Source organism: Hypomesus transpacificus, chromosome 5 (assembly GCF_021917145.1).
Source record: "Hypomesus transpacificus isolate Combined female chromosome 5, fHypTra1, whole genome shotgun sequence".
Lineage (NCBI taxonomy): Eukaryota > Metazoa > Chordata > Actinopteri > Osmeriformes > Osmeridae > Hypomesus > Hypomesus transpacificus.
Window position 1 is genome coordinate 2,431,493 of NC_061064.1, and position 9,644 is coordinate 2,441,136.

Genomic DNA, 9,644 nt, shown 5'->3' on the forward strand with positions numbered 1-9,644 from the left:
GCACGTGCAGGACGATAATAGGCATCGAGCTAGCACCAGAAAATAGCTGTGTGAGTTTGTGTGTGTGACAAAGAGAGAAAATACGGGTTAGTATCTGTGCAATGTGCATTTACGTGTGCCTTTATTGTGCCAAACAATGGCAGACATGTTGGACATGAATGAAGACCTGCTGAGGTGCTTTCACTGTGCCTAGCCTTCATTTAGCTGTCTTTTTTAGTTTCCAATAAATCATTATCCAGTCCAAACACACTCACACACACACGCGGGTCTCCGAGTGGCAATGGCTTCTAACATCAGCTTCAAAGCCTTCCGAAGCGCTTCGTTCTTGCCACAGGAATGGCTTCTTCAGCTCAAAGGGACTGTGTGCTGTCAGGAAGCAGCATTAGCAGTCAGAGAGGGTCCGCTGTTACTCTCCCCTGTCCTGTCAGTCAGCTATTGTGATGTTCAGATAATGGCTCCAGATAAAGCAGGAACACAACAGGTCGAGAAATTAATTACCGCCATCCGACATCATTACAGAGATAGCTATCTGATTAATCTCAACTGGATCAAATTGGTTGTATAGTCGGTCACCAGAGCGCTAAGTTCTAGCGAACGTTAAACGGTAAATGTTTCTAGCTTTGTCACTCGACTAGAGGTTTGATGCCACTCCACAAAGCAGAGAGTAATATTACTATGTTACATGTGCATGTGGATTGAGCTGTATCAAAGCATCCTACCATGTCCTTTCCGCTGAGAGCACAGTCACACAATATCAACTTCAAAAGTGTGTCGATCACAATTGAAGCGGCAATTAATCACAGGGCTCGTTAAGTAGACCAGAATCAGCAAGGCATCAGGTCTTTTGTGTGTAGGTAGGGTTGTTGTCACGGTGAATCTGGGATGTTTTCAGACCTGGTGAACTTTGACCCCGTGCAGGTCAGGGGCTGAGAGACGTCAGAGTCAGTTCAGCGGGTTTTTAATTGCCCGATCTGGGTCATGATAATGAGCTTTAATATCGGAGTCAAGGTTCTCATAATGCTACTGCTGTTAGGTTATGGGAAATGTCTACTGACCTTTTAAATATAAACACAAGCGCTTCTACTGACAGAGTATTGTGCAGAAATGGAGAGAGAGAAGAAAGGGAGAGAGAGAAGAAAGGGAGAGAGAGAGGAGAGAAAGATGGAGAGACAGAAAAATAGAGTGAGGAGAGATTTATAGAGAGAGGAGAGGGAGAAGGTGAGAAAGAGAGAGAGAGACGAGACCTGATGAATTTGAATGGAGTGATGGAGAGATGGACAGAGAGGGGTGGGGGACTGTGCGAATGGCTTGACAGACAAATACATAAAGAGTTATGGAGTGATGGATGGCGTGATGGTAAAACAGAGAGACGGTTAGATAAAGAAGATACAAGTTTAAAAGTGATGGATATACATGCCTGTGGCGTTGACATGACTAAAGGTGGCGATGCAGGCATGGCTGCATCACCATCAAACGATTCAATTTCTCTTCTCTGTGTTCGGTAACGATGAAACATGGCTAGAACATGTATCGAACGCTCAAATGATGTCTGTGATGTTGCAGCACGGTGTTCTCAAGCATCTCGTGGTTGGTGGTGTATGTGGGGCGGATGTGGGGCGGATGTAGAGCAGATGTGGGGCGGATGTGGGGCGGATGTGGGGCGGATTTGGGGCGGATGTAGAGCAGATGTGGGGCGGATGTGGGGCGGATGTAGAGCAGATGTGGGGCGGATGTGGGGCGGATGTAGAGCAGATGTGGGGCGGATGTGGGGCGGATGTGGGGCGATCTTCAGACGGGCGTCTTACCACAGCCGTGCCAACGATGTGGTCTGCCAGCGAGCACTCTGTCTGACGTCATGACGTGACAAGGTCTCTGCTGTGGAGGTGTTGTCAGTGCTGAGTGAAGGTTCTCTCTTCCTGTTTTCTCTCCCTTTTTCTGTATTCATTCTCTCTCTCTCTATGTCTCTCTCTATGTCTCTCTCTATGTCTCTCTCTATGTCTCTCTCTCTCTCTCTATGTCTCTCTCTCTGTCTCTGTCTCTCTCACACTTTTTTCTCTGTTTCTCCCCTCCTTTTACCGAGTTCCTTTCTCATGTCTCTTTCAGGAGGAGAGGAGCAAGAGGATGGAGAGAATGAGGTGGAGGAAGAGACCAAGAGGTGGAGGAAGAGGAGGAGAACGCGGTGGAGGAAGAGGAGGAGGAAGAGGAGGGTTATAAGATTGGTCTTGTGTCTGACGGTGGCTTACACTATCCCAGTGTAACAGTCCCTGATGGTATGTATGGATTTCTGTCTATTCATCCATCCACTCTGAATGCAAATGGATTCCCAGTACAGGGATCTAGCTCAGTAATGCATGTATCTACTTAGAGCTGATGTCTCTGTTCTGCAGTGTTAACACTTTCTCAGCCGACACTGGTTCAGTGGCTGGATGTGCACCGGGTGAAGCCCAGGTGTCTGGGCGGTGTCGCAGGGGCGTACGACTGGAACAGCCTATTGGTTGGACTCCTTCTAATGTCTCTGAAGGCCTGGTCATCTGGCTGGGCCTGAGAAAGGTTGGTTCTGTGCGTGGAATCCTGTTGATATTCACACAAGAAGAGGGCCAGGCACTTAGTCCAGAAATACATTTGAATAAATCAAACTGAGACGACTCACCTCTTTCAAGGACTCCGACATCGCAATCTTCACCCTGCCCCCCCTGCCTCTCTCTTCCAACCGGGACAGGAAATTACAGGTTCCCCGTCTGTTTCAGAGACAGGATATAACAAGGACCTGATATTGGATGACACCCTCCATAATGAATTCTGTTCTGGAGGCGAACATGCCCTGACTGCTTTTTGAAAGGCGTGCCAGAGTATGATGACCTTTCAGCTGGTTGGTGAAGGATCGCAGGGAGAAACATGACGAGACGTTTGACTTGCAGAGAGCCCTTTCCCCGAGGTAGATAGGAACACACAGCCATCACATCAGGTTGATCTTCCGTTACTGAGAGATGTGAGGGCAGGAACAGCATGTGACTGCAGATCAAGCGGACGCAGGTTCAAATCCCCCCCGTACGTTGCTTTGGATGCTTTGGACCCTCTTAACAGTTATTTCTGTCAGTCACACCTTCTGTGGAGGCTGACAGTGAGCGAGAGGAGAGCTCCACCCCCCCACCCCCCCCCCTACTCCCCTGGTGGTGTGTCTCCCCCTGACCTCTGACCTCTGACCTGACCTCTAGGCAGGTCGCGCCCTTCCCTGACTGAGGGAGGGTGCTGAAGAGGCCCGCTGCTAAGACACCCATCGATCAGGGACGCATTAATCAGGCCGGGTGTATGGAGGGAGGCTTCCCTGCCATGGGAAAGCCATCATGAGTGTTTTTACGAGAGGGGAGGTTGACCCGCGGGCAGAGCGATTTGTTAAGAGTGCTCGAAACACCATTTCTGTAAAACGAGGGAGGGACGACAACGGAGAGATAAAGGGAGTGATGATGAGGCGACGGCAAAAGAGGATGTGTGTGTGATAATGTGTGTGTGTGATAATGTGTGTGTGTGTGACAATGTGTGTTTGTGATAATGTGTGTGTGTGTGAGCCTGCCCTCTTGCTACAGAGCACTTAGGTCATAGCTGGAGAGAGAGACATGACTGATATGTGTGGAGGGAGGGAGGGAGGACGGGCTGTAAAACAATATTAGACCCATTAAAGCTAATTGAGTGTGCTGAAAGGTCTTACAGAATCATGGCTCGGTATTAGAGGTTTATTCGGCGATAAGACGACGGCGTCTGGGAGAGGTGGGCAGTCTAAGAGGGGTCTTTCATCTCCCTCGTGGCTTTAATGACCACACCAGGCACTGCGTGGATTCCCTCCTAATGACCCCTGCTTCACCGCAGTGAGCCTCATGAATAAGGCACGCACGCCCCATTACTCTCCATGAGATGTGCATTGCAGGTCTGAGGGTCGATGGCTAAAAATCTTTGTTGTGACGAGGAGAACCTTTTGCCCGGGATCCCGCCTGGTTTGTTGACACGTTGTTGTGTTTGGTCGGCTTGGTCTTCCTGTTCCGCACCTGCAGATGGGAGGAAGAACAAGCTGGAGGAACCTTCCTGGAGAAAGAACAAGCTGGAGGAACCTTCCTGGAGGAAGAACAAGCTGGAGGAACCTTCCTGGAGGAAGAACCAGCTCATCCTAGCGACAGAGAACATCTGCTGACGGATTGGGTTTGGGTTGCCCGGACACCACAGACACCGGACGCTACCCTGTCCCAGCATGCATTGCAGCACCCGTCCGCTCCTCCTCAGGTGTTCCGTCATGTCGTTTCGGGAGATCAGCTCCACCCCTCTATTTCTCTTCTCTGCGAGGGTTTGATCTGCTCTCATTCCTGCAGACAGTCTGGTTTGTGTGGTTCCTCTGAAGGGGAGATGGTTGGGGGGCCGCCGCGCTCTCTCAGGGACTAAATTGACTTCCTTCGACAGAGACTGTGTCTGATCTCCTCTCCGGGCTCCTGTCCTCGTCGAAGGAGGGCCTGCAGAAAGCAGGGGGTGAGATGAAGGGAAGGCATCTCCAGTGAGTGACTGGAGAGATCTACACCTGTCTGCGGTGGCAGCCGTCCTGGAATACTGATGGAGGGATGAGAGACGTCGATCTGTCACAGGAAAGTCATTTCCTCACAGGGTCAGAATCAGGGGATGCAGATGATTTGAAGTTCTGAATCCGCGTGTGTTGTCATGGGTAACAAGTCACTCTGTTGTTTTTCTGTTTTGTTTGCCTTTATGGTCAGATAAGCCCTGTCATGGCGAGTCGTCCAGGGGACATTGAGCACCTCTAGCGCTGTATAGATCCAGACGGGGAGGCCCAAGGGAGCAGGCCAGGCAGCCAAGCCCAGAGGGGAGCCTCTCCTTGGGGATAGGAATAACGCTGCTATGCCCCTGGGCACTCACACAACAGGACAGGGTAACATGAGAACATGACAGAGAGAGAGAGAGAGAGAGAGAGAGAGAGAGAGAAAGAGAAGATGGAGAGTGAGAGGGGTAGTGTTTTGGTAGCATTGAGTTCTTCAACACATCACCCTCTCTCCTCTCCTCTGTCTCCTGTCTCCTCTCCTCCTTCCCTCTCTCCTCTCCTCTCGTTTCCTCTCCCCTCTTCGTCCCTCTCTCCACTCAACTCTCCTCTCCTCCTCTCTCCTCCTCTCCTCTCCACTTCTCTCCTTTCACCTCCACCATGAAGTCCACCCACACTGTACACCTTCACCTGCTGCCTGGAGTTGGATGGAGACAGGATGACTTATAATGAACCAACAGTCTTCTCTGTGTGTGATCCTGTACAGCAGTGTGGACATACAGCATGCAGTATTCAACCCAATGGGCCATTGTGTAAACCAGATGGCCATGCTGTTTTCAGCCTGTGTTTCCTTACTGGTGTTCTTTAACCTTCACGTCTGCCTGTTTCACCCTGGACTCAGTGTGGATGGAGGCCCTCTAGATTAGGATGTGTTTGTAAGAAAGGGGAGTGAGAATGTAATTATGGTGGGCTGTATCTGTGTGTGCGTTTCTATACAGATGAACCTCGTCAGTTCACTCTGACGGCTACCCAAGCCTCCATCTCACGGCAATCAAACTGTTTCTCATCCCCCTCTCTATCTCTCTCTACATACCTCAATTTAACTCTCTTCACACCTATCTCTTTCTCTCGCTCGCTCTCTCTCTCTCTCTCTACCAGTTCCTCGACAGACTGCGACCCATCGCCCTCTTACGTTCTTCGAAACTGTGATTCAATATTAATGAGAAGGTTTTTGGGTCCAGTCCATTCCAGCTGTAGTCTTCTCCTCCTTTAGTCTTCAGGAAAGGAATGAACAAAACTCTTCTGGAGCATTAGCATTTTAATAATGATTCTCAGGTTTGATTATTTCCTGTTTTTCTGGCTGTGACAGGTTAATTGAAAAGTCTGGGTGCGCCAGCGAAGCGTCCGTTTCTGACGTGTCAACCATGAGATGATATATGAACAGCTTGCTCTGTTTCATGTCACATGTTTACTGAATGAGGAGCTGTACGTTGCTGCTTTTGGAGATTACACTGCCTGTGAAGAGAGTTCTGTCGTTTATTTTCTAAGTGAAAACCCAGCGAAAGATCAGGACCTGGGTTTAAAAGAAGAGAGAACACTACACAGCATGATTATACTCTAATATAATTCTGCTGTTGTGAGTATTATTGACACAGAGTAATAATCAAATGATTTTGTGTATCAGACGTGAAGGGGGTTGATGAGTCAGTAGGATCTGTGTGAAATGTGATGCTCTGGGAGAGAAGAGAAGGTGTGGATGAAGGGCACGATCCTTGGTGGAAACTTATAAAAATTTAATCGCCAACACTTTATAACACCTCTAATTTGCATGACCGGGTGCCAACAATCCACAGAAAACGTTTGTGTAAAATCGGTTTCGCTGGGGTTGGAATGTAAATGGAAGGATAAATGTGCATAGTGTTGCACTGATGTAAGGAGTTAAGCGTTTTGATTCGTATTTCTGAATAGCCGGTCAGTGGTCTATGAATCGATAGTGAATTATTCATGCAGGATTGTTATAACAGTCATTTCGATGGTTATTGCATATCAAGTGTTTCAGTTCATGACTGTCCAGTGGAGTCTGTTTCCCAATAATGGAGGGAACTCTTCATATGTAATTGAAGAACTAGGAATAGATAGAAACTGATTCCATCCCAGAGAAATGTGGAAGGATAGAGAGGGGAGTGGGTGAGAGAGAGAGAGAGAGAGAGAGAGAGAGAGAGAGAGAGAGAGAGAGAGAGAGAGAGAGAGAGAGAGAGAGAGAGAGAGAGAGAGAGAGAGGTGGAGAATTTTCATTACTTCTCCTATATCAGAATAGCTACTGGGTATAACAGGAGTGCTGTTTTCCCCCTATTTCCCTGGAGGCTGAGGATATTGATAAGGATATCATGATTAACACAACACAACAGAGAAGGAGAAGAAAGAGAGGGGAAAATATAGCAATCAATTTTCGTGAAAATCCACAATTATACCTGAACCAGAGCGGTACTTGAGACACGGCTTATTTTAATCTCTCCAGATACGTTTTTGGTTTTCAACAAAGGACACTACCGTTTTCCTCAGCTCCTCAGAACGTGAGGACTCGTCTAATGTGGCCACCAGCTTCGCACTAGTGTTGCTACGGGTTACGACTACTAGACATACGACTGCATTATTAACCAAGTACACAAATATGTCTGCGTTTCATCGAGTTCTCCTCACTACGGTACACAGGAAACGTACCAACTATTCTGAGAGTTGAAGCTCTGTATTTCCTTGTGAACATTCCCCCCCCAGCCCTCCTCTCTTCTCTCTGCCTCTCCTCCTCTCTGCCTCTCCGCTGTTGTCCAACCCCCCTCTCTGCCTCTCTTCCTCTCCGCTGTTGTCCAGCCCCCCTCTCTGCCTCTCTTCCTCTCTGCTGTTGTCCAGCCCTCCTCTCTTCTCTCTGCCTCTCTGCCTCTCTGCTCTTGTCCAGCCCTCCTCTCTTCTCTCTGCCTCTCTTCCTCTCTGCTGTTGTCCAGCCCCCCTCTCTGCCTCTCTTCCTCTCTGCTGTTGTCCAGCCCTCCTCTCTTCTCTCTGCCTCTCTGCCTCTCGGCTCTTGTCCAGCCCTCCTCTCTTCTCTCTGCCTCTCTGCCTCTCTGCTGTTGTCTAGCCCTCCTCTCTTCTCTCTGCCTCTCTGCTGTTGTCCAGCTGGCAAATGTCAGTGTTGGATCTCTCCGGGGTGGCGGGCCACCATCCTGCCTCCCTCCCTCACACCTCCCATGCTCCTTCGCTGCCTGCTTCAGACAGGGAGGATCCACTGCCAGACCCCTGAAGAGTGTTGAAAGAGCTCCTCGCTCCCTCCCTCCCTCCCCCACACCCTCCCTCCCCACACCCTCCCTCCGCACACCCAGCCCTAGCCCCGGTGACTGAAGCCTGTCTTCCCACAGCACCTCTCACATCTGGGCATCAAACACGGCCCTCCAGCTCCTGGCTGGTCGTCTCTTCACACAGACCCCCTGGAGACACTGACCACCCCGAGGGATCACTGCCCGCTCACAGTCCGATCTGATCAGCTTGTTTATCTCCACCAGGTAAACACGGGCTGCAGTGTTATGAATCGAGTCGACACGAAACAAACGTGAAAGATACCACTCATCCCAAATGTTACACCTAAAACCGTTTTGCTGATGACTCGTTCCAGTCATTCCAGTTAACGATTGGTATATCTAAAGGGATGTAAAAATATCAACAAAAACATCTCAGGACACGATGAGGTTCACGATCTTATTGCTGCTGATACAGTGTCTCATACGTGCAGGCACCTCAGGAAAGCCGTTTGGCCTCTCTGACTGTGGACAGGACTCGGTCTTGATGGCAGGACCAGCACATGTCAACACACAATGTTTACTGGAAGTGGAGCTCCTTTCATGTACAGCTGCCAGGCCGTCACAGCTGACGAGTTCTGAGCGGGATATTCATAAATGACCCTTTACAAGCAAAAAGTGGGATCTTTGAGATGTTTACATGTGTGTTCTAAAAAAGAAGATGAACCGGTTTTATCCAGTCTGTGGCCACTCAATCTGCACTTGATTTGAACAGTAGAAAAGCTGTCAAGACCAAAACAGTAAAAGCACGATGTCTCGTGCACACTTCATACTGTGGTAAGATTTCTTCAATTCCATCCACCAAATTGTTTTCTAAGAGCCAGTTACCGGAGAAATCCCTCTCCCTCTCCCTCTCTGTATGACCTGCATGGTTGGTTCTCTTCCCTCCATCAGAAGGAGTGATGTTTGAGGAGCGTGGTAAAGACTCCCTGACTCTGGATCCACACATTCTCTCACAGAGACTCACGGGATGCAGAGATGGGCTTTCAACTCAGAGGAGAGGAACCAAAATAACTTTAGAGGAGTGCTACGCCCCCCCCCCCCCTTCCACCCCCCCAGGAAGCTGGGGGCTCCTGGCAGAGGAAGCTGGCGTGGGCTCCCTCCTCTCCTCGCCGACGTCTTCTCTCTCTGGGGTTTGTTTGGTGAGTGTGGGTCTCCAGGTGCAGCTCATCAGCAGACCAGGCTGTCTCAGGAGAACAGATGAAGAACCTCGCCCAGAGGCGACTGGTGGAGAGAGGATGGGCCGTGGAAACCAAGGCGCCCGAACATCCACTCTGCCGTGGATGAGAAGCTGTGTCATCGTGTAGAACAAGTTGAGTTGCAACAACTGTGGACGTCTGCGGAGGGAAACAGTGGGGTGTGAGGCAAAACAGACAAATCGTTGTGCGATAGACTTCATCGCCATTCTTCGAAAACACGAACAAGAAATGAGTGTGTTACCACCCTGATGGGGTCGAAGGCTCCCCTGGTGTGTGGGCAGTAATCTGTAAAGTATTGAACTGCCCCTGCCGGCCTTCTTTCTGTTTGTCTGGCAGGTTTCCCCCCGAGAGGCTGACTGGGTGAGAAGACTATTGATTTCAAATCCAGAGACCAGGTTGGTCTGCAGATACATTTGCTTAAAGGTGCCCATTGTGGCCTTTCTCAAGCACCCTCTCCCAAACACTCATTAGCTGATATGTCTGGTCTGCAGGCTGTGCCACCGACGCTAACAGCATTCAGAGTTTGGTGGTCTGGTGTTGTGCCTGTTGTGTGAGTGGAGAAGACGAAGG